We start from the raw sequence: 27,154 nt of genomic DNA, 5'->3' as shown, positions 1-27,154 counted from the left end.
TCCATAGTTGTTCTAGCAATTTATATTCCCACCAAGAGTGTGGGAGGGTTCCCTTTTCTCCACAGGCTCTCCAGCGTTTGTTTTTTGTAGTCTTATTAAGGATGGCCATTCTGACCAGTGTGAGGTGGTACCTCGCAGTAGTTTTGATTTGCATTTTTCTACTAATTAGTGGTGTTGAGCATTTTTCATGTGCCTGTTGGCCATCCATATGTCTTCTTTGGAGAAATGTCTATTTAGGTCTTCTGCCCATTTTTCCATTTTTGTTTTTTTTCTCATGAGTCAAATGAGTTGTTTGTACATTTCAGAGATTAAGCCCTTGTGGGTTGCATCAGTTGCAACTATTTTCTCCCATTCCACAGGTTGTCTTTTTGTTTTTTTGTATGGTTTCTTTTGCTGTGAAAAAGATTGTAAGTTTGATTAGTTCCCATTGGTTTATTTATTTATTTATATTTATATTGCCTTGGGAGACTGACCTAAAGAAAACATTTGTATGGTTGATGTCAGAGAGTATTTTGCCTATGTTCTCTTCTAGGAGTTCTATGGTGTCTTATGTTTGAGTCTTTAAGCCATTTCGACTTTATTTTTGTGTGCATGCATGATTTTGATAATTCTTTTAAAACTTGTAAAGAAGCACTGATGTAAAAGTTTGTCCACTTATTTTGTGAATGCAGAAATACGCTAATGCCATCAAAACAGAGGATCAAATAACTGAAAAGACCATGAAAAATGGAACATCCTTGAGAAAACTCCATGAAAAAGTGAAATTGTGGATTTTTCATTCACCATCAGAGCACGGGATCTCATCACCCTGATGGACTGCTCTTCTCTTTCTCTCTCTCTTTTTTTGGGGGGTGGCACCTGCAGAATATGGAAATTCCCAGGCTAGGGATTGAATCAGAGCTACAGCTACCAGCCTACGCCACAGCCACATGAACACCAGATCCAAGCACCATGTGCAACCTACACTGAAGCTTGCAGCAACACTGGATAAATAACCCACTGAGCAAGGCCAGAGATCTTACCTGCTGAGCCACAATGGGAACTCAACTCTTTACATGTTATGTTTCACATATTTTTAGAACCCATTCCTTTTTCCTTATAGGTAAAGAAGCTAAAGCAGATAAATGACTTGCCCAGATTTATTAAATTAATAAGCAGTGAAGCTGGACTCAAATTCAAGCAGTCTGACACCACGGACACACTGCATGGGGGCTTTGCCACCTTCACCATGATCTTCACCACAATACACACTGCATGGGGCTCCATATCAATGTGTGGGTGCAGTTCACTGAAGATGAGAAATGCCTAAATTAGTATATCACTCACCTGTGTCTGAATGTAATGTTTACTCAGAACAGTGAAAAGACCATCAAGCAGTTTCTACGTCTTGGTGAAGAAATTCAAAGTAAATATCCCTATTTTAACTATTTGAAGAAATTTGTGACTTTAAGTGAAGTAATTTGGTTTTAAGCTATATAGCCATTAAAATAAGTTTGAATAGGAGAATTATATTCTGCAACTGTCAGTGTCTTTCAGGAGTTAAGCAGTTAGATGAAGTCTTTTTTACAAATGATGAATTCAATGTAATAAATCAATTCAACTGTACTGACTTTCTATTACTGTATAAGAAATTGCCCAGAAATGTAGTGGTTTAAAATGACAAACATTTGTTATCTTACTTTTTTTTTTATGGAGGTCGGGAGTCAAGATTAGCTTCACTGGGTGCTATCCAGATGTTGACTAGGCTAGGTATCCAGGTGCTGCCTAGTGTTGGTGCTTGCAAACCCACTCATGTGGCTGTCGGTGGTCGCAAGGCATCTCTGGCTGTTGGCTACAGGCATCAGCTCTTTGCTGCATGGGCCTCTCCATTGAGCTACTCATAACACATTAACTTGCTTCCAGAATGAGGGTTCTGAGGGGTCAGGCTGAGCAAGCAAGACAGGAGTGACCGCCTTTTTGTATGCTAATCTCGGAAGTCACCATGCCGTCACATTTGCTGGTAACTAGATTCAGCCCATACTCAAAGAGGAGATTACAAAGGGCATGAATACTAGGAGGCAGAGGATCAGTGGGACCAGCCTGGAGGCTGCCAACCACAACAATAAATGCATGTCCAACACCTCACTCATGGGAAGATGCAGTTCCTTTCCACCATGCACTCATCCATCAGTAATCACTGAGCACCTACTTTGTGCCAGGCCCTAGAAATCTGGAGGGCAAAACAGATATGCTCATGGCCTTCCTAAAACCTGCAGTCTACTGTCCTCAAAATTAAACATCTAAGTGATTTTGATTTAAAAGAATAAAATGTTTTAAACCATGAGAAAAAGCATAGTTTAAGAATTTCTGCCTTTTCCTAACTAACTGCCTTTTCCTGGCTGCCATGCTTATAAAGCAAATACACATGACCTTTCAGTGAAGATGAAGAGTCACCCCAGCCTTCCTTGCTCATAATTCTCTTATCCCTGTGCTTGCTCTCCAGACTTCCTAGCATAATGAGAGCCTGAGTAATTTACTTTAACTTCTACACTAATGATACACAGTGTAAGGCCTGAAGATCAGAAGTTTGACCTCATCCTGCTGTGGAAAGAAAAGCTGCTTCAGACCTGAGCCCTTTGATTATCCCTCTAAACTATAAACTGACAAAAATCTATGAGGTCAGTAAGGCTTGATTGAGATCCCATGAGCACTCTTTGTCCTCTAACCAAATACTTAAGAAGGTTTTGATCAGAATTAAAACCAGGATGATTCTGTGTTTACAGAATAAATAAGCATATGATCAGTGGTTGAAGGTGACTGCAAATTTTATTTCTAGAATTACTGAAGTTATTTGTGTTAACCTCATTGAGTTTTCCCCTCAATGAATAGGTGTCTCATACTCTGGTGTGCTTCTCCAGTGAGCACACTGATAAGTTTTATTGTTATGTTAGATATCGTAATACCTTCAGATTTTTTAAGTAGCCAATTCAAGTACATATATAGTAGCTTCATACAAACACACACACACACACACACACACACACACACACACACACATACACACATACCCCTTGTCACCCAGGAGAGGTTACATCAGAGATGTCTTAGCCAGAATTATTATTCTCTACTTATTTGGGTTTAAACAATCTAAGTGGCTCAAGGTGGCAGAAAAAATTAAAACAGGTAATTAAGCTTTAATTAACACCACTGAATATACGTGAAGCAAGTTATGTTGCAAATCATTTAGTGGATTGCGTATAAGACTGCTAACATATCTAACAAAAAGAAACATGCCATATATTTGTGATGTACATACATGTTTCATAAGAACAAATTGACCAGCTATCTATGCATTTAGATCATATGAAGGTCACTAAGACTTGAGAATCCACCTGCCTCAGACTACTCCAGTTCTGAATAGCTTAACACTCTGGCTTTGTGTTTCAGCTCTGAAGTTACCACCAGAATAATATCCAGGTACCTGCTCATAGCTCAGCAAATCACTATTACAGAATCTAGTCTGTGAATGAATAATACTGTCTCCCCCTTGAGCCATTTTAGATGTTTTTCTCCACTTTATTCCTTGTAGACACACATTCTTTTTCCCAGATAATTAGCACACTGACTGTCTTACACTGAAGATGTGCTAATGGATCCTGAAATATAAGAATTCAATTTACTCTGATTTGTCAACAATAAACATAGTTTAAAAAATTATTTCACATATTTCTTAAAATTAATGGTCAATTTACTAATGAAAACACTTGTAGCAGAGGTGAGCTCCAGAATCAAAGCTTTGAACCACACTGTATTGAAAAGCAAAATAAGTAGAACTCTGTGAGTTCAAAAGATAGGGTACCCTTGGAGCATATTAGGTAACTCCAGGGATGATGAATTGGAATATATGTTTATACAAAGCTAGAATTGATGCCAACATGGCATCAGTAATTGCAAAATAATAAATACATAATTCAGTGCCTGAAGAAGCCTGCACGTTTCATTTCTAGGATTCTATCTCCTATAGAAATTCACATTACACATATTTGTACATAGATATTTATTGGTTTTTTTTTGCAAAAGACATATAAAATGAAACACTTGAAAGAACCTAAACTTCTATTGGTAAGAGAATGTGTACAAAGATTAAACTTCTATTAACAGAAGAATAATTACTACTATAAAATAATTCACAGCTCTTATAGAATGCAAAGTAGAGCTACATGTACTAAATATAAAAAGAGAATATATTACAAACAGAACAAAACACATGTTGCAGAACAATATGTATAAATGTGTCCCTTTTATATTTTGGTGTTTTTAGGGCTGCCCCCATGGCATATGGAGGTTCCCAGGCTAGGGGTCGAATCAGAGCTGTATCCACTGGCCTATGCCACAACCACAGCAATGCGGGATCTGAGCTACATCTGCAAACTACACCACAGCTCATGGCAATGCCAGATCCTCAACCCATTGAGCAAGGCCAGCGATCAAACCTACGTCCTCAGGGATACTAGTCAGATTTGGTTCCACCAAGCCACTATGGGAACCCTTATAAAGGTGTCCCTTTAAAGATAAAAATTACATAGTATTATTAAAAATAAACAAAGCATACTGTAATCCAGTCTCATCAAATTATCTGTGTGGACAGGAAAAAATTTAAAGGATACACGTCAGCTATTAAAATAAGGACTAAGATTAGAGCAGTGGGCAAGGAGGTAGTAACTTTCACATTTTACTTTATATGTTTCATTTTACTTTATTGCATTTCATTTCACAAAAGTACATATTACTATTGCTTTACTGTCTGCAGAATCCAGCACTTCACTTTTTATGAAGTGGGACCTTGTACCCCATTATCTGCATGTGTAATTATTTACAGACATGTTGACACACAACAACCTATAAATCTCAGTAATATTAAATGTCAGTGGTACAATAGCTACAATTCACATTAAACACTTTAACATGTACAGTGTGACCATATGTATATATGTTTATGCTTTAATCCTGAGCCTGAAAACTAGAAGTAGTCTGTGGCTTGGCCTGCTTAACTCTAATTAGGAAGACTGTTCTTCAAAGATGCCTACTACCCGCGGAAACGAATCCGACTAGGAACCATGAGGTTGCAGGTTTGATCCCTGGCCATGCTCAGTGGGTTAAGGATCTGACGTTGCCATGAGCTGTGGGTCTGGCATTGCTGTGGTGTAGGCGTAGGCAGTGGCTACAGCTCTGATTGGACCCCTAGCCTGGAAACATCCACATGCCATGGGTGCGGCCCTAAAAAGACAAAAAACAAACAAAAAAACAAAAGTGCCACTAGAAGAAGTATCTATGTTGTCCATATCTCTATCAATAATTTACTACAAATCAGGGCTTGATTTATTTTTTGAGGAAGTGATTTATTACTTAAGAAAGTGATGGGAAAACGTTAATAATACAGATTAAACTTAATTTTTTTCACATCTATAGCCATTACACTATAGATAGTAGAAAAAAAAATTGAAGTACTATTCTTCCAATATTTGAAAACTCATCTGATTCGATAAAGTCACGTATATCATTGAGGTCAAACAAGCTTCCAGTATAAGTCTTCAGTGTTATACTTTCAGCTTACTCATTAATAAAAGCAAAAATAGTAACTAATATTCATGAAGGCTCTACTCATGTATCAGATGTAACCATAGGTTAGCTACAGACACAAGAGTTTGGCCAAAATCAGTGAGGTGTTCCATGAGATTCAATTAGCTCTACAGAATCTACTGTAATGGATAGTATATATTTTTATTGTGAAACATGTGCTTCACATCTTTTATAGCACACATTTTTCAAAGTTGGTTATTAAACATCTATCAGCAAGCACACTGCTGAGTTATGGTGGCATAAGTAGTGCTCACCAGTTCAAAACTTGCTTAGTAGATACTGTTGACATATCTGCTCAAAAGAACTTGTCTATTGTATATGATCAAATTGGCAGAGATAGGTTCAAAAACAAGGAAATGATGGCATTTTCACATTTTAAAGCCCAGCATCAACTTTTCTATCTGGATGCATTCTTTTTAGGACTAGCTGCTTGACATCAAAGTCTTTTACTAAGGCTATGAATAGGCATTCTTGCACAGAGAGTTAAGTAAAATTTTACCCACCTGCAGAAAGCTGTTTTGAAAGGAAGCCTTGGAAAAATGGATTGGATGTTTAAATAATCACAAATAATGATTCTGTTTTTTTAAGTGGACTTTTTAAAAATGAGATTTAAACTTCAGAAAAACACAATCAGCCCGTAGACACTTCCACACAAACAATATCATGGTTCTGGGGGAGTTAGGGGAGAGGAAGGGGATTTGGGAATGGGATTCGGTAACACAAATTTGAGGAAAGGAAATCGTTGAAAGTTAGAGATGCGTTCTGTTATGGTAAAACATTTTGATGTCAAATTTGGGGAAATAGGTAAAGCACAATAGATCTACTAAATTATCTTTCTTTATCTTGGTTGATTGGAATGTGGACCAATTTCTAGGAATTTTCTTTTCGTCTGTTTCAAATGCATCATTCTTTACAAACATACACGAAAAATGATAGGGAAAATAATGGAGACGTATACAATCAATAACAACAACAAAGAGTATAATTGCCTTATCATATTTAATATGCAACCCTGCTTTTGCATATTATTGGGTCCAGGGTTTATTTGAAACCTACTAGTTACTTGCTGAATTCCTCTCCTGTATCAATTCCAAAGGCTCAGCATGAGCAGCAGAGCCCAAGCAGCTCTGTTCACAAGCTGAGCCTCCCAGTCCTCTTGCCTTTAGCTACTGTTTAATTCCAGCTATTTGTTCTTTCTGGTCCTCTCCCTTCTCTACCTTCTCCAGGTCTCACTTGAAAAACCTACCCCATAGATACCCTATTCAATCCTTCTGAGTTGCCTTGGTAACCCTCAAAGATAGGATAGCTCACAGCTTCCCAGTCTAATTCCATTATATCCCTCAATTAGCTTAGATAAGCTTTTATGAGCAGTCATGTATTCCTCAGAACTGTAATCAGGAATTGGCTTGCTCTAAATTATTTAGTGACCCTCACAGGGTATTTCCTAAGCACATCCTCCGGGTTCCCTTCTTGCAAAGTTCCTTTCCTTAAAAGCAGAAAGCAGAACCAGATGATTATACAACCCATTTTTCATGCTCCCCTCCACTTATCTGTCAAATTCACCTTAAAGATTTACTTTTCTTGAGTCTTTTGGCTGTCCTGCCCTTTGGCATCTTCCAGTGCTTGGCAGAGTTCCTTGATTGCCAGTAATTATCAGGATTGTCAAGTTTTCAACTTCAGGTTCTCAAATGAGAAGCAAAATGTTTATGTTTTAAGCCAAATATTTCATTACCTATGATGTTTGTAAACAACACAGAAGTACATCATTCTTGGTTTATATTTTAAGAAGAGAAAATCACCTCTGGCACACCTGTTCACCCAAGAGGTGCTACCTACCATGCAACAGACGGTAGCACCTGCCAACAAGGTCAATCTAAATTACTTCATCAAGCCTTGCTGAGGAAAGCTGCCCAGAAGGAGTTACCTGACTCTTCAGATCTGAAGAACGTTATGCTAGTTTTGGAAAAAAATCAGGTGGGAACAGATTTTGTCATGAGAATTTGATAGCATTCCTTTGAAAATCTAGTTTGGATTATTAAAACATTTAGTGTAAGGCACAGAAACAACTCAGAAGGTTGTTTAATTCATCACATAAAACATGAATTAATTAAGCATTTAACACACACAAGAAATGGTTGTATGTAAAGAAACACAATCTCGAGCTGGCTTACTTTCTTATATAATCAAATTGAGATTAGATTTTTATCTGGTAATTTATGCTGAATTAAACCAATAGTTTTCTTTTATACACTTACAATGAATATAAAAGCCAGGCCATAAACATGGAATTGTTGTAAAGGAATAAATCACATATATAATGTGATGAATGGGAACATTTTCTTGAATATTAATTCAATTTGGAGAGGCTATTCTTGGGATCATGCCCTGTTATAATAGGGCTAAGCTTGCTTCTGCAAGTCTGACAGGAGCTGTGAATTCACAATGCAGAGAAAATATATTTGTTTCCATCCTGACTTGGCCAATAGGCATTTAGGAAAATTGAAGTCACAATTTGTGGCAATATCCCGTGTCACTGGGAACATACTGCAGTGAACGGCTATTTTCTCTCATAGTTCTTTTCTTCAAAATATGTGTACCCTACACATTTTTTGACCAAAGCTAAATAAGGTGATCTCAGCAACATTTACCTCCTGCAGTAAATTTGGAGAAAGGCAACCTTATATCTTCAGTCTCTGAGGTGATCATTTCAGAAAATTTTGTAATTCTGCTTTCCAACAATTTCTTAATCTTCAAAGAATTGAACACATCATAATTCAGTTTCACTCACAAAGACAACTTGCAAACAGGTAGCATACAATAGAGTCAACAAAAAGCTATGATCATACAGAAGTCATTCACGTGTTTTTAAAGCCATAAGCCTGTGAAAGTTGATTACTTTTATTGTGTCATGTCCTATGAGAGGTAATCATATGTCAAAACATCATAAAACTCAGAAAAAATTAATATTGTCACCAACCGGGAAAACCTAACAAAACATTGTCCATCATTTAAGTAATTCAATCTCTTGGTTTAATCATGGGGGAGACTTTCAGAGCAAACCATAAAAAAGAGCCACTGAAGTTTGCTTATGTACTCAGCAGTCTCCATATAGTACCTTACGGATGATTTCAACAAATATACTAGCCCTCAAACATTGTCCTGAAGCTGTCAGTGTTACTGAATAAAGTTGTATTTTCAGAAAAACAGAATTTTTCCCCATTCCTCTCGTATAATAATAATTACAGAAACAGATTCCTAAGGAGGAAAGGTTTGGTTCTTTATCAGCCTGCCAATAAAAATGTTTCATCATAATCCAGTCTAGGTGGCTCTTGCTAGCATCTACTTATTTATAAGACTGATTTACTGCCCCAAATTATTTTTCTGTGCCTAATTTCAGTCCTATTTGTATAATTTGTTCTTGTTATATTTTCCGTGAAAGAAGAGGTTAGCAAGTTATTCTTCCTCATATAGAATTCAGCATGAATATAACTACTTTTATTTTTAAGGGCCAGTAACACTCCCTAGCTGCTGATTTGTTTTTTCCATTGTATTTCCATGGAGAAAAATATTTTTTAAAGTAGAAGTAAACTCTTTGATATTTACTGAAAACACTATCCAATTTAAGTTGTTGAGAAGGACATACACAAAAGACTCTGAAGTCTTTCTGACATTAAGAGATATAAATCTATATCTTATGATGAGCTGTTTTGTCCTTCATGCTTATGATCCTGAAGTAATAAAAAATTTTTGCGAATCACAGCTTCTAACCTGAATATATATTTTTGCCACCTGTTACTCCAGTGAAGACATTTATCACAATTAAAGATTGGAATTCTAGTGGGGTTTCTTTATGAAAATGAATTAACTTTACAAAAACATCCTTAAGGAATTTTTAGGGTCTCCCTAATTGTGCTAGTGAGATCATTTTTCTTTTAATGTTTGGTATAAACCTGTTTTTATGCTTTTATGCCTTCTCCATTTCTGCATCATGGACCAAGTTGCACAGGCCCAGACAGAGCCATAATCCTTGCTTACTATTCTCTCCTCGGGCTTCATCTCACAATCCAGCAGCTAGGCCTGTCACCCGTACCTCTGAAACAGATCCCCAGCCTGATCACTTCTCATCACCTTCCCCCTCACATTTTGGTCCATACAAGCCTGCCCTCTCTCTGAGCTTTCCTATAGTCTGTTCTGCACTCAGCACTCACAGGGGTCTTTGCAAATGTAAATCAGAACATGCCCTTTCCTTTGCTTTAAAATTGACCAGTGGCTTCCTATCAAGCTTAGAACAAACTTCATATTCTTGACCATGGCCATCAGAACCTGGCCCTGACTACCTCTCCAAGCTTGCCTCTTACCATGTCCCTCTGTGTTCCACTGCTGTAGATTTGTTACTATTCCTCGTGTACTCAGAGGTTCTAGGTCTCTGGGCCTTTTCCCCTGCTCTTCCTTCTGCAAGAAAGCTCTTTCCCTAAAGCTGCTTATTACCACACCTCACCATTCAGGTCTCTCCACAGATGCACCTCCTCTGAGAAGGATGTTCCTAAACCTTTTCTTTATCATCCCTCACTTACCCTGCTTAATTTTTTGGCATAACATTTATTACTAGACAAATTACCTTTTTTCCCCTTCCTGTCTTCCCTTACTGGAATGGAAGTTTCATGAGGACATGGATTTTAAGTATTTTATTGCTATATCCTCTAATAGTATAGGTCTTAAACAGGATCTTTTAGATAGTAGGCATTCAATTTGTTGATTGAATAAACAAATGAGAAGAACTTACTTTTTCAAAGATGAATTCCACTTTTAAAATCCCATTCACTCGTAACGTTTACTCTTTCTTCCTTGTTTCATGTCTCTTAAAAACAAAAAATTACTCCAATTTTCCCTAAAATATTTGTTAGCACTTCTAAGAGAAACGAACATTCAGAAAAACCTACCTAATCTGTGGTGTAGAACAAAGTAATGTACAATGAGTAGTTTTATCTAAAAAACAAAGCACAAAATTTCTTGTGTATTAGGTTAATTTCCTTTATTCAAATAAGGCTTAATCTTAAAATTCCTGATTAAAGAAAAGTGTTTAAAAACATCTCCCTTTGATGTTGGCTTAAAGGCCATTTCTCTCTTTGGCAGTTTAAATTCAATAATTATGTCATTTGTCATCACTGAGAATGTTCTTAATTAGATATCCTATTCGTAATATGCCAGTCTACAACTTGAACAGCATTTACAAATAATTCTGTCATTTTTTTTTCTTGACTATACTTAGAGAGCCCCAGATGAATGGTGTATTCTCCCCCTGATGGCAAATAAACTGATCAAAATTCTGGGCAGGTTAAGGCTGATTTTTCCCTTTATCTGAATTGATCAGTCTGTTATTGTGAACTTAAATCAAGGTACTTTTAATGAGTTTTCCAGCACAGTCATTAATAAGAACATAATATGTAGGAAATGGCTTGAAGTGATTTAAAGTGACTAAAGTATATATAATCTTATTGACCTAAAACTCTGATTTAGTAAGAATATGTCACGATAATAATAATAAATGAAAGTAATAGTGTTTAGTTCTGAGATACAATTAGAAAATACACTATTTTTTTTTTTTTTTTTTTTTTTTTTTTTTTGGCCATGCCTATGTATGTGGAAGTTCTAGGTCCAGGGATTGAACCCATGACACAGCAGCTACCCAAGCCACATCAGTAACAACCCTGGATCCCTAACCTGCTGAGCCATCAGAGAATACCAAGAATATACTAAGCTTAATGGTTGTTCAACTACTCAGTGTCTCTTAGTCATAAGTTTCACTTCCTAATTAGTTAGCAGCTTGGCTTGATTTTCTTTCCTCCAGGGCATTATGACCTGTTAACTGTAAATTAGCATTCTCTCAAATGTGTTCTGCAGACTACTAATTTTAGAATATTAAAGGGTACTTTGCAAATAATGATCATGATGAAGAAGATGATGATAAAGTTCTTCACTGGGAAAGTTTGAGCTAATCAAATTTTAGTTTCTTTGCTGTAGGACTTTTCAGAGCCTTGAATATGCTAAAATAAATTGTACGTTTCCAAGAGGAATTAGATATCAGTTTCCAAAGTATCCTACCACTGAACCATTATTTTTAGAAACATCTTTTGCATAAATGTTCCAGAAAATGTAATTCATTATCTGCAAACCTTTGGCACTTTTTCGTTACACTTCTTTGATAGTAAGACGAGTAGAGCTATCCCATCAACTTTGTGGACAGTGATTTCAGCAGAACTGTGATGAGCGTAACTGATCTCTTCTACCCTCTGCTTGATCCCTGAAATTCCAGTGCTTAATCATTTATTATTCATTGTGAAATATTATTCATTTTTAAACAATAACTCAGTCATGTGGTCCCGTGACCTTCTTAGTGACAAATCCAAAGGATTCTTTCCTTTCCTTTATCCTATTTAATCTCCTTGGAACATTGGGTACAACTGATCACTCACTATTACTTGAAATTCTTGAATTCTTGATTCTTTCACCTCTTTGAGACTCTATTTCCTTTATGATTCCATTTTCTCTGTTTGTTCCTTATGTTGTATCTAGTTTTTGCTAGCCTTCTTTTCTCGCTCTACATTATCTCCCTGTTTTATCTTGTAGACTGATGGCTTACAAAGCTAGATCGCTGATTGTCTATAAAACCTCTCTACTTGAATATGTAACTTCCAGTTAATTAATAGCCCCCTTCACTATTGTGCATTCAGATACTTTAAATTCAAGTTGCAAAAAACTTAATTCATCAACACCCCACCCACCACTTAACAAACTTCCTACTTCTGATATTTCTTATCTTCGTTTAGTGTTAAATTCATAGAAATGGTCATGGTTGATAGTGTGATATGGTTGTAGAAAATATTCAGCTTCGACACAGATTGCTCGAGTTCAAGTTGTATGGCTGCATTAATAACTCATATAATCCTGTGTAAATCAGTTCACAATTCTAGATCTCAGTTCTTTCCTGTGAAAATAGTAGATAACCCTGTATTTCATTGTTGTCGTTTTTCACCAACTCTATATCATTTCCCTTTATTCTTGGAAGATTTTAGCTCCTGGCTCCATGGCACTCTATCCACCACTATCCCTCAGTGATTTAATCCATTTTTATCAACGCTTCTCACATCCATATCATTTAATTCTCACAATTCCTCTACTCCAGTGGTCATGCCCTTTACAATAACTCAGCCACTTGCTCCCATGGTTGAATCGTAGACCTTGTCACTACAAATAAATAGTTCCTCTAAAATCTTAATTCCCAGCATGGATTTAAGCATCTTGCTCCCTCAGTCCTTAAATTTCACTGAGACCTACAGACCAGTAATCCAAATACTTTCTCTCTGACTTTCCTCTCTCCTGCCCCCTTCCCCCAACTTTACTTATTTCTCACGTGAGAAGACTCAATTCCATGGCCAACTCTCAGGGTATTCCCTTGAGTCTACCCTGAACTCCCTTATCCATTCCTTTTTTGAACTCACATGACAAAACCCCTACTCTGGATAAATTAAGTTCTCTACTTGACTCATTAACTGCTTTGATGCAGGTAATCAGTGCTGAATTATCTATCTGTCTCTCTGTCTCTCTCTGTCTCTCTCTCTGTCTCTCTCTCTCTGTCTCTCCCTCTCTGTCTCTCTCTCTCTCTCTCTATATATATATATATGTATGTGTATATATATATATATATATATATATTTTTTTTTTTTTTTTTTTTTTTTTGCTTTTTAAAGCCACACCCCAGGGCATATGGAAGTTCCCAGACTAGGGGTCAAATTGGAGCTGCAAGCTGCCAGCCACGCTGAGCCAGGACAGCAACTGCAGATTATCTAATATGTTAATTACCAATCTCCCCTTTTTGGAATGTAAACTCCATGTAGGCAGGATTTCACTTTTTATGATTTGTTCACTAATATATTCCTAGCACCTAGAACGTACAGGAAATATTTAGTACATATCTGTTGAATGAATAAATAAAGCACATATACTCATAATTCACATATTTCATTGATTTGATCTGTGAATATATAGCCCATTTCTCCCACTGAAAAGAGCCCATATATTTTGGAGGAGACACGTCTAACTTTCAAAAGGATTAATTAGTAAATTATTTGTATTTAACTTCAAGGCAGCCCTAAGCATATTTGCAAATTACTTAATATAAAGTTAATATTTTCACTTTGACTAAGGAGACTTTATATCAAATATGTGATGATTTGCAGGAGCCATGGCATTTTCCTGCCTTAAAGCTTTGAAATAATTATGTCTTCAACTAATTCATTATTGTTAACAGGGGAAGTTTAAACTAAAATCTTCAATATTGGTGTTTTAATCATGAGAAGCGCACAGCAAGACTCCAGTATCCATAGCAACATGAAGTTCTTCTTTTTGTCTCTTAAGTGACCAAGCAAGATTATTAGTTTTCTTCACATTGATGTATTAGACTTTATCAGAAAGGTAAAGAGCATGTACTAGCATTCAACCGAGGTGGAGATGTTTAAGGCAGAAATAGGTACAATTACCACTGAAGCCCCCACAGGATCCTTTCTCATCCCTCAACTGAAGGAATTTATAGCTCTATTCAGGATCAAAGGGGTTATAAATAAGACTGGAAATATTACTTGCTAATTAAAACTTTCAACTAGGTTGGGAAGGAACACAACTGTGATATGCAATCTTCATCATTAAAATGATGACATAAAAGAGAAGTAGAAGGAGTACCAATGAGATCTGTATCTATCCTAAGATGTTCAGCCTCACTGAAATAAGTTCTTTAGGCAGAAGAATTTAAAGAGAGAGGAAAATGAGAGAGACAGATAAGAGACCTAAAGACAGTATAGCACGAGTTGATATGAGAATGATGGATTTTTTTTTTAAAAAAAAAGGGAAGTTGTACTATTTTCACTATTTTTATGTACTTTTTAAATATTTCGCAATTAGAATAACTGTAAAGTTAAAAATCATGAGATAAATTTAAGCAGATGATAAATTGTAGAATTAAAGCCGTGAAAATTAAGTTCTGCTTAAAATTATCTTTGTCGTGTGTGACTTGTTGTGTTAGTTAACAGATGACTGGGAAGGAGTTCATCAAATAATCTATCCCCTGAAACTATTTTTAGCTACTTAGAAAAAATTTTAACTTATCTAGACCAAACAAATTCTTTGATGTTATTGGGTGCCATCTGTCTTTATTTTGTAGCAGCCAGTAGTCAATTGATTTTCACTTTTATGTCCATGATGAGACCCACCAAACTTGTAGTTTCCATTTCTCTTTCCATTTTGCCAAAATAAAAACAGCAACAATATGAATAATAATAACAACAGCATATATCATGCCGCAGACTGTCCTAAATACATTATATTTAATTTATTTAGTCCTTACATCAGACTTATGAAATGGATTCTGTTAGTATCCTCTTCTTACAGATAAGGAAGCTGAGTTACAGAGAAGTAAGAAATTGACTCAGGAAATAGCTGGTCCCAGGTTTTGTGCTCTTAAATATTACTCTCTACTGCCTCTTGATCATGGCTCTAGAAAGTTAAGGACTTTTTGTTAACCATACACTATAATTTATTCATGCTATAAATAGTCTAATTCACTCAGCTAGGTGTTAGGGATTTTAGGGAACCCAAGAAGAGAGAATTAAATAAGCAATAACACAAGATAAGAGTTACGGTGCTGAAAATATCAGGAGTTGTCACTAATAGCAAGAACATCCAAGTCAGTGTAAGAATAATATGATTTCTTGCCAAAGACAGAATTCATCCAAATTACTAGAAAAGGCAAACAGTCCATTTTTCCATGCTGGCAGCAGTGAGCTCTGAATGAGGGAAGCAAGAAAAAAGGTGGCCAGAGGGTGACTATGCATCAAATTATAACCAAGGAAAAGGAAAAGTTCAGATAATTATTTCAAGATAAAATAGGTGTAAAAATATGTATACTCAGGTAATTTTCTTCAGTTTCTGGGGTTTTATTTAGACAATTTGGCTCAGATTATATTATGTAGAGCCAATATGAAACTATCTAAATTGTCAATGTATGTGAAATACCTAACAGTCTGATGTCTTCAGTGATTATTTTGACATTGACATTTTTGTGAAAATAAATTCTTTTTTTTTTTTTTTTTTTTGGTATATTTAGGGCTGTATCCTTGGCATAAGGAAGTTCCCAGGCTAGAGGTTGAATTGGAGCTGCAGCTGCCAGCCTGCGCCACAGCCATAGCAACAGGCAATCCAAGCTGTGTCTGCAACCTACACCACAGCTCATGGCAACGCCAGATCCTTAACCCACTGAGCAAGGCCAGGGATCAAACTCTGTCCTCATGGATACCAGTTTGGTTTGTTTTCACTGAGCCACGATGGGAACTCCTGAAAATAAATTCTTGATGTCGAGATTTTCCATTTCCATGCTTGCAAAATTGGAGTAGGTTTGTGAACAGTCAAGTACATTTTACCCAAGCACAAAGCTTTAAGGCTCCTACTGAAGAAAACTCAGATTTGTTTGTCATACCTGTCTTGTCCTCTATTTTTGTTTAGAGGTGGCAGAAGTCAAGGCCTCTTGCTTCCTTTGTGTCTTATTTCCAATAGCTTTCCCCAACCCATCTTATCTTCACTAAATTGTTCCCTTTGAACTCACCATCATGAAATCAGCACTATATCTAAACTTATCATAGACTGAAAGAAAGTGAGAGAAGGCAGAAAATAAATGAACAGAACCCCAGGAAATCACTATCCAAGGTCCAAATAGAAGTAAAAAGTAAAAGCAGGTAGATATTAAGTATAGCCAGTTCTTTCTGGATCAGTTCAAGAACAAGTCAAAACTCCCCTAAAATCTTCAGGATATGTAATTATTTACCACAGTTATTTTCTGAATGCAAACAAGAAGCAATTACTTATGTTTACGACCAAACTTCTAGTTTCAGTAAATTTGGATTTTTCCATTTCCTTCTTAGAAATCACCCAAAACCAGCAAGTAGAACAAGAAACAAAATGCAAACTCTGTGTCTGAAAGTAAATAAAACCCCAGATCTGGACATAGACAGAGAGGCAAATAAAAACAGTAAAGTTCAAATAGCATGAGGGAAGCTGTGAAAGGATCATTTCTGACATTCCACATTCTCAGAAAATAATGACAGAACTCTTTCTTCCAAAAAAAAAAAAAAAAAAAAAAAAAAGTGATTTCAAAACAATCAATCCCTTGCCCATGGCATCAGGAAAAGAGTGAGAAATCTGGTGGTGAGAGTTTGTCTACCCCAAAAGCAGCTCTGAGAAACAGAGGAAGCAGAGCTGAATGATAAACCACACAGCACCACATGCCCAGAAAGCACACCAGCAATGAGACAACTGTAACAGAGACCTTCTGCCTTATTATCAGTCCTGCAGTGCTAATGCTGGTTGACCTTTGGAGAAAAATAATGCTCAAAGAATTCACATGTGACAGTCTTGAGGCATGCAGCAAAAGTCTGCTAATGCGAAAGAATGGCCTGGCTCTTCCTCACGTATATGTCTAGCAAATAGTTGATTTAGGAAGAAAGTACCTAATTTAAAGATAAATAAAAACTAAAAAAGAACCAACATAGCCACTGTAGAAAAATAAAGAAAAAAAAGGACAGAAATAGCAAAAAATAGAGGGTAAGGAAACTAGAAAAATAATTGGGAGAAAACAGATTAAAACTGCAGTCAAAATTATTGGCACAAAATTGTTTAAAATTAAAAAGAACAGGAGTTCCCGTCATGGCTCAATGGTTAACAAATCTGACTAGGAACCATGAGGTTGTGGGTTCGATCCCTGGCCTGCTCAGTGGGTTAAGGATCCGGCATTGCTGTAGCTGTGGGGTAGGCCGGTGGCTACAGCTCCAATTGGACCCCTAGCCTGGGAACCTCCATATGCCGCAGATACAGCCCTAAAAAGACAAAAAGACCAAAAAAAAAAAAAATTAAAAAATAACATTAACTGACATGTAAAAGTTCAGGTTGGTGAGAAAACACAATGATATAAAACATATGCTGGCAGAACTCAAGAAAGAAAAGATTAAAATATTATAGAAATGAAAGCCATGAAGCAGATAGAAAGCAGATGAAAATTCAGTTAAGTCATATGAAGAACAGAACCAAGAAAAGCAAATAACAGTAAATATAAATGAACAAAATATTTTAAAATATTTTAGGAGGTAAATAACATATGTGAAAGATGGGCAGAAGATGGATAGATTATATGTATATAATTGGTATTGAAAATCTTCCAGAGGGGAGAGTTGAATTTACTGATTGAAAGAGCATATAACATCTCAAACCAATAAAAGGGGGAGGAGGGCACAGAATAGGAAACTTTGAGATATATTGTAGTAAATGTTGGGATTACTACAATGAAGAATCCTTTAAACCTGCAAGGCATAATCATATCATCTATGATGAAAAAACAAGCAGGCTGGCCTCAGCTATCTACAAAGAAACATTCAGCTCTAAGTAACATCGGGGCAATTCCCTCAAAGGCCAAAAGAAAGAAACTGTGACCCAAACATTGTATTCCTAGCCAAACCATTGTGCAAGTATAAAGGCCTTTGAAAAAAATGCTTGCATATGCAACAAGAAAAAGAATGTATATCCCATCAGTTCTTCATAAGACTGTTAGATCACAGTATATACATGTATCAGATCATCATGTGGTATACCTTAAAGTTAACATAATGTTTTAGCAGTAAGGCAGGAAAATAAAATAAATCACTTATTTTTTAAACTGTTAGAGGACAAACTTCAGCCAACCAAAAAGTGTTTGGGAACACCATGGCAAACTCATTGGAAATGAGAATTAATTCCTTTTATCAGTAGTAGAAACTAAAACCAAAAAAAAAAAAAAAAAAATGAGGATTATGGTTGAATACAGACATGATAAAAATATCAATAGCTGGGAGTTCCTTCGTGGCAAAGTGGGTGAAGAATCTGGCATTGTCACTGCAGTGGCCCGGGTCACTACTGTGGCATAGGTTCAATGCCTGGCAGAGCAGCCCAGGAATTTTTGGTTTTGCATGCTGCAATGCAGCCAAAAAAAAAAAAAAAAAAAACTGTAAGTAAAAAGGGAAAGAAAAGCAGAGGTAGGGTGAAAATATACCAATTCTTTCACCTATAAATATAATTTAAAAATGAACAAGTAATACCATATGTAGTTATCACCACTTCAAATATAAATGCCCAATATTTAGCTCAAAAAATACTTTTGTATCCTCTTTAGTAAAATGGCCAAGTAGGATAGAGAGGAATAATTGCACTTAATATATATTCAGATTTAACTATTATTTATCAGACTTCATAATGGCTAGAGACTTTCACATATAATATTCACCAAATTCCTCTGAAATGAGCATCATTATGCCTGTTGTTTAGATTAGGAAATTGATATTTTGCACAAGTAAGTTAACCAGGGTCAAGCAGCTAGTAAGTAGTTGATGAGCTGGTACATGAAGACAAGTCCTCTGATTACCAAGTCCTGTTTAGTTTCTGGGCTTAACAGCTTTCAAACCAGTACTGGCAGTACAGAGATCATGATAAGCACAAGCTTCAGTGCAAATCCCAGCTCTGCCATTTACTTTCTTTGTGATCTTGGAAGAGTTGCTAAACCTCTCTATGTCTTGGTTCTATTATCTATTCATCTATAAAATTCACATAATAAAAGTAGCAATGTCACGAGTTCTTGTTGCTGCCACTTTTTTTATAATAATTTAGAAAAAATTTGAAAATAGAGGTCTGAGGTTATATCCATGCAAACTTTATAATAAGACTCTAATTAAACAAAGTTATTACGCTAACAAATTACTTCTCATGACTTTTTCTTATAAAAGCAATGCAGACATTGTATAATTTAGGGAAGTCAAAATTATAGTTTATTCAATCATCTAAATTGTATAATTTTCTAAGTATGTCCCCTCAAATCATTTAAAGATAGCTCTTTTAAAAATTTGCATTTTTCCTTCTAAAATCTTTCTATGCTTTTTTTCTCATGATTGTAATCAGATTATAATGACATTTTACATTACATCATCCAAATTTTCCATTATTCAAAATTCTTCTTAAATATAATTTTGACAGCTGTATAAGAGCTCAGTCTATGAGTAGGCTATAATGTCTAACTCTTCATCTTCTAGTGTAATGAATATATTTTTATAATAAATCTGTTTCTTCAGATTTTCTTTATTGATTTCTTTATTGATTATTTAGTTTATAATTTCCTTTAATACTTGTCATCCAGTGAAATTCTTCCTCAGCTAGATAGCTATCATTTTCTTCAATTTCCTCTTTTAATAATTTTAAACCATAGATTTTAGATTATCTTTAATCCCCCAGGAGTTAGCTACATTTTTCTCTAACATTCTACTTATGCTAATGAGACTTAGGATCTGGATAAAAAAATCAAAGTTATTAAAATATGCTGAAAATAAAAATTAATGATAGTCTCTAGCTCAAAACAAAAAAATGCTTAAGGAGTTCCCATCGTGGCTCAGCGGTTAACAAATCCGACTAGGAACCATGAGGTTGCGGGGTTCGATCCCTGGCCTTGCCTAGTGGGTTAACGATGCGGCGTTGCCCTGAGCTGTGGTGTAGGTTGCAGATGCGGCTCGGATCCTGCGTTGCTTTGCTGTGGCTCTGGCTTAGGCTGGCAGCTACAGCTCCGATTCGACCCCTAGCCTGGGAGCCTCCATATGCCACAGGAGCAGCCCAAGAAATGGCAAAAAGCCAAAAAAAAAAAAAAAAATTATGAAGTGCTTAGGTCTAGAGAGCTGCATTTCAAAATTACTGATGTTTCTTGGTTCCCACAATGCTGTGGCTGTGGTGTAGACCAGCAGCTGCAGCTCCAGTTAGGCCCCTAGCCTGGGAACTTCCATATGCTGAGGGTGTGGCCCTAAAAAGACAAAACGTAGATAAAAAACAAAGCAAAACAAAAACAGTGTAGTAGAGGAAGAGTGAATGCAAAAAGACCTGTCAGGAAGCTAATGCAGGCATCGAAGAAAGAAAATAAAAGGAAACAATGAGAACTATGACAAAATCTATCAGTTTACCAATTCTTTACACTAACTTGCCTATCAGTGCCTAACACGACAATTACAGTTTTCATAAACTCAGAATATATTTCCAAGGCGAACTGTATGTAAGTAGATTATGCACTGCTTATTTGCACAAATCACGAATTTTGCTCTTTATAATGAGAAATCATAAAGATCCTGTTTGCAAACACCAAAACACTTAAAAAGAAGGCCTTGCCATCAGATTCAGAAAACTTCCGCTACCCTTACTGTACCTATTCTGATTGTTTGGAATACAAGGGAGGCTTGCTGGCAACATCCCTTTTCCTTGCCTGATTGAAGCAGTCTAGGTCAGAACCACTGGCTGGTAACTCTAGCTCCCTCTACTGACTCAGTCAGAGGGCCAACAAGAAGCTGGATTCGTCAGCCTCATAATAATTAAAAAGAAAAATCAAAAGAAGAAAAATTTTCTGAAGAAAATTTTATCCAGGTGTGATGTTCTCCAAGATAAACATGTCTGACGCTTTTGAAAAACACAGACGCCTGCATTGTTTATTGTTTAAAAACTGGACATTCTTATAAATTGAATCCAGCAGATGCTGAGCCCATTCTGTATTATAGAGCCTATTGTTTCTCTACCTCTGTCATTTTATTCTCAGTATCTTACAGGTGGTATATTGACTGTTTATATGGTCCATAAACAATACTTCTTTAAAATCATTAAAATATATGCACTTGCTCACCAAAATAACAAGTGAAATTTTGAAACAATTCAGGCTCATCAGCATTCAAAAACAGATGTTCTTTTGAAAATGTAGTTTATCCTGAAGTTCTGCCACCCAGGTGAAAATTTTAATATAATTAAATGTGACTAAAGTGGCAGCAGAAAAAAAAATGCCCTCTGTGGTAGAAAAAAATGAAAAGCAACATTCTCCTTAAAGAACTCTTAAAACTAACAGGAAAAAAAAGGTGCATATTTATGTAGTGAAGATTGCTTCTGTTTTCTTTGCAGCAACAAGATATTGACCATGAATGTGTTTACTTATCCAATCCTGGGTATGAAAATAAAATAATCTCAGCACTGTTAATTCTATGAAAACCTCCACAGCTTAACATCTCTCAACCTCAGGCTTCTGTTTTCCTGTTCTCAGACATCACAGCAGGGGGAGTTGCCTCCTACAGGAAGGTTTTCTTCAGCCAAAAGGTGTTTCATAGGATAGAAAGTTTCTTTATGCTTTTCTAGGTGTCATAATTCCTAAGAAGTGACGCTAAATGAAGATTTTTAACTTCTAAGTTCTTATCCTGCTCACAAATTCATCTATAACAAGAGACAATGAACCTGACTTAAAGAGAGATATTAAAGAGAAAAGTAAACACTTATAATTCAAAGATGCAGGTTCCACAAACTCGGTGTTTTTACTCATTAACAAATAGCTTAGTTATGTGTCATTTGTTTATTTGCACATTAATTTTATAAATGATTTATTAATTTAAAACACCAGAACACCGAATTACATTAAGGGTGAAATAGGCTGATGATTTAAATTTGGAGCAATAAACTATTACTTTGAACACATTCATTTTATTGTCAATAACGACAGTAGATCTTTAAAACCTTTTAAAATATAGTGGAAATAATGCTTTCTTTTTAATTGTTAGAGAAAGTGCTTCTCTTGGCTTATTAAGCACCTGATATTTACAGCATAATTAAGCCTTTCCTTTACATTTAGAATGGATAAACAACAAGGTCCTACTGTATATTACAGGGAAATATATCCAATCTTCTGGGATACGTATGTATAACTGAGTCACTTTGCTGTATAGCAGAAATTGGCACAACATTGTAAATCATCTACAATTTAGTAAAAAAAAAATTTAAAAATTAAAAAAACAATTAAGCCTTTCAATTTTCAAATGAAGAGAATAATCTCATTTTGCTACTTTCTATTAATCGTATTTCTCCTCAGAGTAGGAAACATGCCATATTATGTCTATATCTGAATAAATCTTTTACAACTAAATACCTCAAACTCGCTTAACTCCTTTGCAAAGAAAAGAAAAAATGCTTTGATCTCTATAGTTCAAAACTTATTTCCTCTCCCTCTTTGCTGATCTCCAAGCAAGTTAGCACATTACAGCCATCTGCTCCTGACTTCTCCCACCACCAGTCCTATCCAAACACAACGAAGTCACTGCACTTCCTGGTGCTAGTCACCCTTCTGTGGAGTCATCATCACATGATATTTTCCTGTCGTCCCTGAAGTGACTCAGTTTTCAGGATGCAACTCCTAAATGGTTGATTTCACTAGCACTTCATCTTCCTATAATCTCATGACACTCCCTCTCTTTTACCTTATTAACATCTTTGCCGCTCTCTCACCTTGCAACCTATTACATTTAGGTTCCCCAATTTGGAAGTCTTTATCCACACGCTCATTCTATCTTCTGTCTCTTGTATCATCCACTCTGCCGTCCCCTGCTGCCTACAGTATGACTTTGCAGACGTTATCTTAGCATTCTGCAAATGAAACCTTACTTCCCTTCAATTTCCTAGTAAATCAAATCCTATGTCTTACTTAAGAGCCTCTATCTTTCTGTTCACCCATCTGTCCTCTTACTCTGCTTCTCAAATAGAAAGTCTGCTAATTCATAGCTTTCAAATATGGAGGCAGGAAGTCAGGAACCCAAGAGATTACAATCTGAGAGTGACACAGGCAAGGCTGAGAACTGATCGAGGGCTTTTGTACTATCTTATCTGTGAAACTTCCTCTCCCCTCAGGTTCTCCACATAGTCTCAGATTTTACTATAAACTGAAGCAAAACATGAAATATCAGTAGTTGATATGATGAAATTACATTGACTGCCATAAATGTGTATTAAATAATCTGCTCTGCTAATGGAGAAATACTAGAATTGGTAGCACTAACTCTCTGCCATTTAATTTTAAACTTCTTATTGTCACTTACTTTTTGGAAATACAATATTGACAATGAAAGTACTGACTTTTTAGTTTTCCATCTTTGTCACTTTGAATTCTATTACAGGTAAGCACTTTAATACTATATTAAATATACAGGTGCTATTATAATAGAGGTAATGTCCCTCAGTCAGTACCATGCCAGGAAAAACTGTTGTTGACTTTACACCGTCTCAATCCCCCAACACAGTATTCTGAACATGAACTTATGATGAAGGATGGTGGGGTATGCACCTGCCAATTCATGTGATTATTGTTCTCTAGTCCATCTATCCATGCTTTTCTGTGATTATCATTAAATCATGATCTTGCATATAACCTTTCCAATCTGAAGCAATACATAGACTTGTATGTGCACACACTTACACTTCTTTGGGTAATTCTTACTCTTACATTCAAGGCCTTCCACAATCAGTTTCTTGTTGATTTCTTTGACCCAACCTCTGTTATATCTCTACACAAATCAGCAATCACAGCAGCAGGCACAAGGAGTGTGGCTTTAAACATTTGCCAAATCCTGGATTTTGGAATTCTAGGACTTCCTCATAAATATCAAAGCCAGAGCAGAAGAGAATATGGATAAAATGCTCCTAAGTTTTTTTTTACCCAACAGTGATACTAGCCAAAGTCAGCAGCAAAAGCAACAGGTCAGAAGTGCCAAGAAATCCTCTCTTCTTTGCCCCAGTCTTATTTATATAATTTGTATTTAACGCAGTTGCCAGTAGGCAGAGATCCTCTTGGCTGAGCAAAATAGAGAATGTCCAAAGAGTTTTGACGTTTTAACTAGAGCTGGTCAAAAGTCCACTACCTCTAAGCTACACTTACGGTGAAAAGAATGCAAATCATTCTTTTCTGCATGTTTATTATTTTGTCTCTCCCTTCTCACAAAGTCTAGCTGACTGCTAGGCAGTTTTTCTAAATTTATTAGCCTAACTTCTCTTTATTTCTACCAGCTAAATTGGACATCTTTCACCTCATCTTATGCAATAGATTCATATTATGATAGAAGTGTTCCATTCAACACATGTATTAGCTTGGTTTCTTTGTAAAAACAGAACCAATAGATTTAATGTAATAGAAACAACATGATATATTTAGATAGAACATATAATGTATACAGAACATATAATTTATATAATATATACAATTATAATTTTATATATTTATATATAGAGAGAAAGAAAGAAATATATAGTAGATAAGGAATTGGCTCACAAAGTGATTATGGATGCTGGAAATTTCCAAGATCTACAGGGTCAGCTAGATGGAGACCCAGGAGAGCTGGTGGTATTGTTCTGGTACAAGTTCAAAGGTCTGAGGACAGGAGGGCCAGTGATGTAATTTCCAGAAGATAGACTCACAGATCAAAGATAGGCAAAGAGAGCAACTTCTTCCTTTATCAGCCTTTTGTTCTATTCAGGTCTTCATGAATTAAATGAGGCCAACCCACATTGAAAAGGGAATCTGCTTTCCTCAGTTGGCCAATTTATATGTTAATCTCATCAAGCAATACTCTCACTGACATGCCTAGAAGGATGTCTATCTGGATACCCTTGTGGCCCAGTAAGATTGACACATATTACCATCACAACACATGACATGTGTTTTCATCTCTACACATTTACTCTAATTCACAGCCACATGAATTGATGTTTCCTGTTTTTTCTACCTACTTCAGAGTCATACCTCCTTCAAAGTGAAGCCTGTGATTCCATATTTCATGACAGCCTTCTCAACCACACCCAACCCCTGGTCCTTCTTTTTTCTGTTGAACTCTTATAGCATTGATGTGTAGACATATAGTATACAGTATAGAAAAGGGGAAAAAAAAAGCATGTAAGATGATATATGCTAAATCCCAACAGAATAGAAATATTATTATTGTGTTTTTTTTTTTTTTTTTTTTTTTTGTCTTTTTGCCATTTCTTGGGCCACTCCCATGGCATATGGAGGTTCCCAGGCTAGGGGTCGAATCAGAGCTGTAGCTGCCGGCCTACGCCAGAGCTACAGCAACGTGATATCCAAGCCGCATCTGCAACCTACACCACAGCTCACGGCAACATCGGATCCTTAACCCATTGAGCAAGGCCAGGGATCGAACCCACAAACTCATGGTTCCTAGTCAGATTTGTTAACCACTGCGCCACGACGGGAACTCCCCAGAATATGAATATTAAATTGAATAATTACTATGTGCATTTTCTTCAGACTGAACAATCCTGAGGACATCAAGTACAGTCAGGCCAAAATATATGCTTAACTCACAGATCCTGCAAACTATACTTGTACATTTCCCAGAATCAGATTTTCTTTGAAAGCTACAGATTTTCAATGCTATATATATCTAACTCAGTGTTTCTATACTATGACTCCCTATACCAAGGATTCTGAATCTGAGCATTACAGACGCCACAGACTCAGTGGGCATTAAGGCATCTGTAAGTGCCATGAGTTGTACACAAAATATTGTGTTTGAAATGCACATGAGAGAGTTCAGAGCTCTGCTCATATTCTCAAGAGTCCTTGACTCCAGAGGGTTAAGAACCAGTATATTTGGCCATTTTCTCCTATTTCTATGGCATAGAATGTTTCTCTTCTAGTATTTTTAACGAATAATTTTTTCCTTGGTAGGATATACACACTTGTGATGATTTTTTTTTCTATTCTAATGAAATCAGTTTGAATTAAAACCTGTTAGAATGTATCACTCAGTCTTATTGTGTAATAGCCGCAAGTTCTCAAAGATTCCAGATAACAGGGAGCATTTGTTTTACTCAAGAGCCTTTGAGTGTGCGTGCACTAGGGCAGCTTTGTTCCACATGTCTCACATCCTCACATCCCTCCTGAGACCAGCTGGGATGTGTTTCTTCTCAGGGCAGTGGCAGAGTGCAAGAGAGCAAAGGGTTCTATCCAAACGTCTCCTTGGGTTTAAGTCTGCTAACAACCTGTGGCCAAAGTAAGTTATATAGCCAAATTCAAAGTCAATAGGAGGTAGACAAAGGAGATGGGTAGAGGAAGGAATTTAGAATTGAACCCAAAAATCTACTCATTTTCTAACTCAGGAAACAAAGTGTGCCACAGATAATAATAAGAGCAGGTATGCTTTCATATGATTTTACTCATATGTGGAATATAAAAAGCAAATGATTGATAAATAAATAAATAAATAAATAAATAATAAAACAGACCCAGAGATACAGAGAACAAAGAATTGGTTACCAGAGGGGAAGGGTTTTGTAGGAGAGCAAAATGAATAAAGAGATCAACTGTATAGTGATGGATGGAAACTAAGTTTTGGGTGGTGAACATGCTGTAGTGTATACAGAAGTAGAAATATAATGGACACGTGAAACTTATACAATGTTATAATACAATGTTACCTCAACAAAAAAATAATTTTTAAAGAGAGGTATAATTTTAGAGACTTAGAAATGTACATTTGATATGTAGCATCTTACTTAATCCACACAACCACCTCATAAGTGAATCATTATGAATAAAAATTATCATTATAACTTATGACAAACT

Source organism: Sus scrofa, chromosome 13, assembly GCF_000003025.6.
Source record: "Sus scrofa isolate TJ Tabasco breed Duroc chromosome 13, Sscrofa11.1, whole genome shotgun sequence".
In the NCBI taxonomy this organism is placed as follows: domain Eukaryota; kingdom Metazoa; phylum Chordata; class Mammalia; order Artiodactyla; family Suidae; genus Sus; species Sus scrofa.
This window is presented reverse-complemented; position numbering follows the sequence as displayed.